Source organism: Aedes aegypti, chromosome 3 (genome assembly GCF_002204515.2).
Source record: "Aedes aegypti strain LVP_AGWG chromosome 3, AaegL5.0 Primary Assembly, whole genome shotgun sequence".
In the NCBI taxonomy this organism is placed as follows: domain Eukaryota; kingdom Metazoa; phylum Arthropoda; class Insecta; order Diptera; family Culicidae; genus Aedes; species Aedes aegypti.
The window spans coordinates 273103686-273112019 of NC_035109.1; the positions used below are offsets into that span (position 1 = coordinate 273103686).

The 8334-nt window shown below is 37.6% G+C and overlaps 1 non-coding gene across 1 annotated transcript; it reads left to right on the plus strand.

The window, feature by feature from the left end:
- Positions 1-715: 715 nt before the first annotated feature.
- On the plus strand, positions 716-788 carry Trnas-aga. Its single transcript has one exon. It is a non-coding gene; the product is annotated as a tRNA-Ser (tRNA).
- Positions 789-8334: the final 7546 nt, after the last annotated feature.

Here is an 8334-nt window from a genome sequence, read left to right on the forward strand (position 1 = left end):
TTTAATTAGCTTTATTTTTCTAAAAAAAAGTTTAGATTTGGTGCTCTAAATCCGGAGATACATCAATTTTAGCAAATGTACTTTTTTGAAAAACCAAAAAAATCAAATATTGAGCGTATCTCAAAAACTGTTCTACTGTGAATTTTTTTGACATTTTTTTTTGGATTCAGCGTACGATTTTACATTGAAAATGAAGCTCAGCTTACTAAGTTCAGAAATGTTGTAAACTAGTGTAATCCCTCCCAAAGTTTAATATATAAAAAAGTGTAGGTTAATATAGGTTAAGTAAATTGAAAACGTGTTTTTATTTTCTCTTATATGCAGGTGAAATCAACTCACATGTGAAAAATATGAACTGCTACAGCAAATGAAATGTAATATGTTTAACAACTACCGAAAAGCTAAACATTACATATAATTTGCAATTGGATTATCGAGCAACGGACTCATGTTCCGTAACCGGTCGTTAGAGAACGTCGCGACCCATTGGAAGCCCACACAATAGATACCTCAGCCAGCGCAGTTGCTGGCTAGTGTAGTGTGCTATTCCTATACCTGAAAAACAATGCGCTCTCGGGCTAGGCATTGGATATATATAGAAAGCGTTGTGTTTGGATGGGCATCTAATTCTTCCGAAAGAGGTGCACTTTGCGAAAAAGGACCACGTGATTATTGAGCTGAAATCGAATTCAGGTTAACTTCTGCGTTCATGAGTCCTCTCATGGCGTAGTGGTAACGCGCCCCAACTAGAGATCGGGGAGTCGTGGGTTCGATTCTCACTGAGAGGACGTGTAACTTTTTCGCAAATCTTCACATCAATTTGTCCATCTAATCCAATTGCAAATTATATGTAATGTTTAGCTTTTTGGTAGTTGTTAAACTTCCACTCGGCTGGTTAGCCGTAAACCACGATTCATAATTAAAAACAAGTATGTAATATGTTGTTAACAAAATGTTAATAAAAGCTTATATTTGTATTATCAAATTAGCATGATAGTGTTGTCTAACACAGAACACCTAGATATAAGAAATGAATGATACATTGTGTGGCATATGGCAAACTACTTCCAAGCTATATCTAATGATTCCTTGTGCAACTTTGATTATTCTGGCCAATCACGGAGTAGCAACTACAAAATGCACGGTCATCAATGCTTATGCTCATGCTCATTAGGTAGGATGCTTACAAGTCTAATCCTCAATTATTGTGTCTTCTAGAATGGTTATCATTCCTCACATCGCCCACAAATTTTTAACAGGAATCATCTAAAGTATCTTGTGGGCTACTACACTGCTCTTCTGAGAATGTGCGCTATCTGGATCGAGCTACCGCCTGCCTCAGACCTAGCAACGAGTGTGATAAAACCGATGAAAAATGATGACTTTGTTTTCCCAGACCAGAACTTCAGTAAACACTTTCCAATGAAGAATCAATAAATTCTCACAATTGTTTCTTTTCCACATGTCTCAGCAGAAGTCAGTCCCACTCGATTCAGCCTCATATGCACAGTTCAGCTAGGAATTTTCAACGAAGGACAAACGATGGCACAGGCACAAAACATGGACAATGTTGTTCTTGTTGATGACGCTGATGATAACGATGATGACTCGGCAGTATCTATCTAAACCGCCCCCAACATTGAATGGCCCCAGTCGAGAAAGAGATGGTGTTGATGATAGTGATGAAGGTGAAAAGCGATTTTCCAATTCGCTGCATAAACGAACAAAGTGAGCCTCTGCCGGTCGGAACCTTTGCTACGAGGGACAATAGGTGGGAGTTGAAAAGTTGCCACTTCTCGGCGTGTGATTATCGAGAATGTTCATACCGTGGGCGTGATCAGGATTTTCGTCAGAGGCGGTTTGGGGGGCTGCGGAGCCTCTTGAAAGGCTCCGACGCTCGGAGGCAAATTGAATTCGATTACCCCAAAGCATATGGTATCATCATTGAAGAACATAACGAAAATGTGGAATTATCCCTTATCGGATTCCTTTACGATTTCTTTGAAGTGTTCCTCCATGAATTGATTTTAAGATAACGAACAGATGCTAGTCAAAAACATTTTGAGTTTCATAACCGCTTTTCGAAAACAAGATACAATTGTGAACTGTTGATAAAAGCTCCGAATAGTTTCTGGTAAGAACTTTGGAAGAAGTCTGATTTTAAGTTAGACTCCAAGATTTATTCAAAAAGTTTATTATCATAACACAATTTTAACATGAATGCTGAAGACCATATTTTTTAATTCAAACAACAAACCAGTTGATTTTGTTTTTGTTAGCCAAGGGGGGGGGGGGGGCAAGTAACACATTTTGTCATAAACGTGGTCAAAATACACCTTTCATACATCGCCGCTGTTTTATTTCGAATGAACAATACTAAATATCATACTCCTTTATAACCGAAAAAGCGCAGGCGGTGAATGATTTAAAACATCTTTCATAGTCCAATTAGATGTTTTAAAATACCTACTTCATACTTCTCATAGCATTCTGATGAGTTATATAAAAGTTATATTCATTATCATATTCATTATCATTAATACCAATAAGTTGTTATCAAGTTATCAAGACGTGATTTTCCGTATTAGAATACAAATGCATTTTGTGTATTAGGTGTTTGAAATATTTCGACAGCTCAAAAAACAAAAAACAAAATAAATCATCCATTGACTTCAAATGGTGCCAATAACGTGATGAAAAACAAGCATTTTGCTGCATGAGATTTACTTGGGATATTTGTTTTTGCAAGTTACGAGTTTTAAAATATAAAGTAATATTTGTGCATGTATGGTGTATGTTTTTTTAGGTGCCGCATTATAATTTAGGTGAAACTGAGTGTTGTACTCCTTGTTTATTGATGCGCCATTTAAAACATGCGCAATTGCAGCTTAAGTTCAGTGAAATATATCCGATTGTGTGATTTTTTTTCTTTGGAGGAACAAGCGAGAAACATGGTGGATTCAATTAGATGCCTACCGGGTAGGTTAAAACTTTTTGGAATGGTTATTGGATTAGGTACCTAAAAATACAATGGGTTGATGTGTTTTTTTTTTTCAATAGAACGTAATATAAAAAAAAAACAAACCTTTTAGCTGGGTCGAACCTATTCCTGGCGTTTTGTGCTGAAAACCATAATTCAGCTAAATGTCAATTGCTTGCAATGAAAGCTCTACAGTTTTTAATTTTTCTGATCGGTGCTGTAACATGGCATTGCTTTGGAAAAGAAGACAGTTGTGTTGGAGTGTTGGAAGCAATTTTATATTTGAATGAAGTTATAACTACGTATTCAGTACATGTTCAAAATAACAAATATAAATGCTGCTCAATTCATTGAAAATGTCAAATTTCGTCGTTGAGATGAAATGCTCGTTGTCATTGGAACAAATCACATCTGAAGAACTTTCATTTGCGCACTATTTTCGTGTATATGTTCAGTCATTTTTCTTCTCCGCTTGCATTAACTACCATTTTACTTATTTGTTCGCTACAGATTTAGTTTTGCTACAAGTTTCTGCATCCATCTTCGGGGAGAAACTGAGATGTCATAGAGACACATGCTAAAAATGTTTTTCATTTGACAGAAAAAACATAACTATAACATCTCTATCAAAACAATCAAACAAACATGTACGAAAGATGTATTTAAGAGCAACTTTATAACTAAATTTGCATAAACTGAAGTTTGGTTATGGGGAGTGCTTAAATTAAGTAATATATACGTTTGTCAATCAGGAATATAACATAAACATTGGATCTGAGCTTGCAGAATGGATATGTTCTTCTAAAACATCTCGAGAACTGTTTTAGAACAGAAGATGTATTGGATTTCATCTTTAACATCTGATTACAACATCATTTTCGGATAGCTCACCGAGAAGATGTTCTCTGTGTTACTTGGGGGCAATGCCCCCCTGACTACACCCACGGTTCATACTCTCGAGTAGGACATCAAGAAGTGATAATTTTCTCCTTGAAAATGTTTCTTGAATCAATGCTTGGGTTGCGTCATGCTCGGAAGCATACGTGATGTTATCAAGTTTTTTTTGGCTCACTGAAGTGTGTCATTCGATAACACAATTGCTACAAAAAGGTGCACACGTGCCTTGATTGATTGCAGAAATCGAACACCTCACCGATGTCAGACGAGAAGTGGCGGAAGGAGTCCATGGACAGACGTGCAATTAATTTTAATTACACCTGAAAGTGTGACTGCTGATCCTGAAGGTTATGGGTGTACACATATATTGCATTACTTGTGGAAGCTTAAATTTCATAATTAATTTGGAGTACTGGATAAAAATAGACATTGCGGCTATACAAGCCATTGCAAATCTTCCATCATATTCATTACAGAATATCCGCCTGATTTAATTAAAAGCATATTTTCTTTATACTGTCATAATCATTCGATATTGCAGATTAACAGCTCATTTCATGCAAATGAGCTGATCGGGAAAAAATCTTCTGATTCGTCGGAAAGCCTTTATTTCGTCATCAACGACAAATGCATACGGAATGTGACCTTTGCTTCTACAAGAGGGTTGGTAATTCTCAAAACATCGATACTATAATAAAGATGTATTCTTGCCACTTGTTGCTGCCTACTACGAATTACTAACTGCTACTTGTTTTTCCTCTTTGAGAAACCCTTCTACTATTAATTTGGTCTTAATCGACTTCAGTCAACTATGCTGATTTTGATTCTCATCATACCACTGCTACATTTCTAATTTCCCACGAAGCGATTCTAAAAAAATAAATCGTACTCTGACTATAAGCAAATTCCAAATTCCAATTTACAATTTTAATAGTGAATTTTAAAACGTTTTCACCACATAAATTCTCCGAAAAGTGAAGAAGTGAAAAAATAGGTAAGGTACAGTGGGGGAAGTGTATCAGTGGGGTAAGTGGACCATTCGTCAATGTTAAGCATAAATACTTGAATATGTTGAAGTTTTCGCACCATTGCTTCGTTTAAGGTTATATTCTTACGTCCACACTGATACTATTGTAAAACTGGTACTTCATGTACACTAATACAAAAATTGATTAATTTTAAAATTGATTACCATCAATCAAAAATCCATTGTATCCCTGTCTAAAATCGAAAACTATTAGTGTTGCTGCCAACACTGCCCCGCCGTGAGAATAGAATACAGCGATAGATTTACAATTCAATGATGAACAGATGACACGAGAGAAGAATAGGAAGTTTGTTGGCTCGCTGTGCTCAGTGATACGGGTTTATATTGGAACTATTGTGAGCATAAAATTATATCTTTATCTCACAATTATTTACAATTGAACTTAAACCTAACGTTAAAACTTATGTCTAAACAATCATAGATAGTGCGATTTGTAAGTTATTATTATATAAAACGATTAGTAACTATTTCTAACCTACAACTAATATCACAGTTGATAGACAATCACGAATCATGCGCACAATACAATGGAAACAGGCTCCGAAACCGAAATTTGTAAGCTTGTTCTTAAATCTAATTAAAAATAAAATGTTTCAGCTTTAAGCTACCTCGCACCCAACATCCCGGAGTTTGCGTTTTGCTAAAAAGAGTTCGGCAATGAGTCCATTGTTCCCGTAACAAACTTAAAGAAATTTCGCAGAATATGGATTTCCCGATGGATAGAAATGAAGAAGAATCGGGAGACTGCGGTAACCGTTCGCGCCCCGATTCATGCAACGAGCGACCGATGACAAGTCGCGGTTCATGCTCAACGATCAGAGGCAAATCTGCACTTATTGCACTAAAGTTGGAGCAACTGGAAGCGGAGCGCGCAATACAGCAGCGTGCGTTTGAGGCAGAGAACGAGCTCTGGCTTTGGAGCGAAAGGCTATGGAAGCCAAATATAGATTGCTAAAAGAGCAACTGGAAAAGAAAATTACTCTCTCTAAAACAGACAACAACAGACTATCAATCAACGTGAAGGAGTCGCAATTCGATAAAATGAAGCTAATGCAGGAAGATCCCACAGCGAATCGATCTGAACGGAATGAGACACAGCAGTCGAATATCGACGCGTTACTCAATTCTACCGCAGACAAAAGATACGGAGTCACCAACTGTGATACGGTGACGAATATGTGGTACGATGTATCACAAACTTCCTCTGTACTATCATCAAGATCAAACAATGAGGGCAGCAACGCAAATGTGGCACTGGATGCAAAGTTTGGAATGGTTCAATCGGTAATCCGGCCGATATCTCGCATCAAGCAATATTCGCGACTACGGAGGTGGCAGCGCCGTACCTCCGTAGACTCAAACAGAAAACGGAAACTAAAACCAGTTCGAGAAGTAAATCACAAGAAGATAATCGTTCAGTGCGCATCGTACCTTCGTGCTGTGCGTACACGAATTCTCTCTGCTTTTGGAAGTTTTCTTAAAAACTGCCTAAAGCAATAAAACAGTACTTTTCAGTGCTACACAAACAGTACTTTTCAGTGCTAAAATTAAAAACGGTACTTTTCAGTGCTTCTTAAACAGTACTTTTCAGTACTATTTTTTCTACTATTGATCCCTTTACGATCCTTGTTAGGACCTGTGCCTTCGATTTTTCGTTGGACCCGTTGGCGAAAGCTAGCGGTGGTAATCCTTCTTGGACACCGTTTAGGGGAAAAACCTCTCGAAGGTCACGTCTTTCTCGTTTATTAACTAAACATGGTATCAACAACTAACAAAAGGAAGGGTGAATCTCTGAATTCACTACTTCCTTCCAAAAAAGTGGTTTTCAAAGCTGTCACTACACGTGGCAAGAATGGAAGAAAGGACGTTTCCCCGTAATGCGAAGTTTCTTCCAAGGGTGAAATGAATAATTGTATCGAAATGAGCAATCAGTTCGATGCTCTAGACAAATTTTCCGAACACCAAATCGAAGCAGCCTCTAGCCCAGGCTCTTTGATTCAAGTGAGGAAGCAAAGAGTGCCGCCAATCGTGGTTAGTTGTTCCGAATTTGGGGGATTTAGGCAGGAGATCTTGAACTCCATTAGGGGAATCAAGGTTTCCTTCCAAATCGCAAAGAAAGGAGACTGTCGCGTTTTGCCGTAAACTATTAAAGATCGTGAACTTCTTCTCAGACATCTTGAAGAGAAGAAGTTCAAATTTTTTACTTATGACGACAAAACTGAACGTTTGTTCAAAGTTGTCTTGAAAGGTCTCTCAAGTGACTATAAATCACCTGAAGAGATCAAAAATGGAATAAATGATTTACTTGGATTTTCCCCAGTCCAACTAATCATTATGAAAAAGAGAACCCAATCTGGCATTGTTCGGAAAGGGCTTTCTCAAGAATATTATTTAGTTCACTTTAACAAAAAAGAACTTTAACAAAGCTTTAGAAAAAGCTAAACTCATATTCGATGTCCGTGTGACGTGGGAACATTTCCAGAAACCTGGAGGAAATTACCAGAACCCCACTCAGTGCCGTCGGTGCCAAAAGTGGGGTCATGGTACATGGTCATGGATGCTAAATGCATGATTTGCGGAGGTTCTTCTCACGCTAAGGACGACTGTCCTGTGAAAGAAGATACCAGAAAGTTTGAATGCGCCAATTGCAAGGGCCCTCACAAAGCTAACTTTTTGGAATGCCCTTCACGCAAAAGAGTCGTTGAGGCTCGTGCCAGGCAGATGAATAGGATAATATCCGTGAATAAGGATAATATCCGTTACGATAACAGTCGTTTCCGGAACAATGCTCATTTTTCAGTTAACGGTCGCTTGATTAAAAATCATTCCCACCAGGAAGATCATAATCATGCTCATTCACAAACAAATTTTAATCCGTCGGGTAGCCGTTCGAATCTTTCAATTTCGAATGTATCTACCCACGGTAAATCCTTTGCCGACATCGTAGCAGGTAATTCGAACTCTTCCCCTATTCGTTCCTTGAGTACCCATTCTACTTGTTTCAAATCAAATGGAAAAAAAACCCCACAGGTAACTCCTACTCCGCTTCTTCGTCCAATGAGAAATCATCAGGTGATATGTCTGCCTCTGATTTTAATTTTCTAACTGAACAATTGAATCTCATGATTGATGCAATGTTCAAAGCCACCACTATGACTGAAGCAGTCCAAGTAGGTGTAAAATTTACAAATCAAATTGTTATTGGATTACGTTTTTCTAATGGATCCAAATAATAATTTAAAAATTTTAAATTGGAATGCTCGTTCTCTGAATGGTAAAGAGGACGAGCTGTTTAATTTTCTTACAGCTAATAACGTGCATATAGCAGTTATTACCGAAAATTATTTAAAACCTGGATCTAAACTCAAAAAAGATCCTAACTTTTTTGTTTATCGTAACGATCGACTTG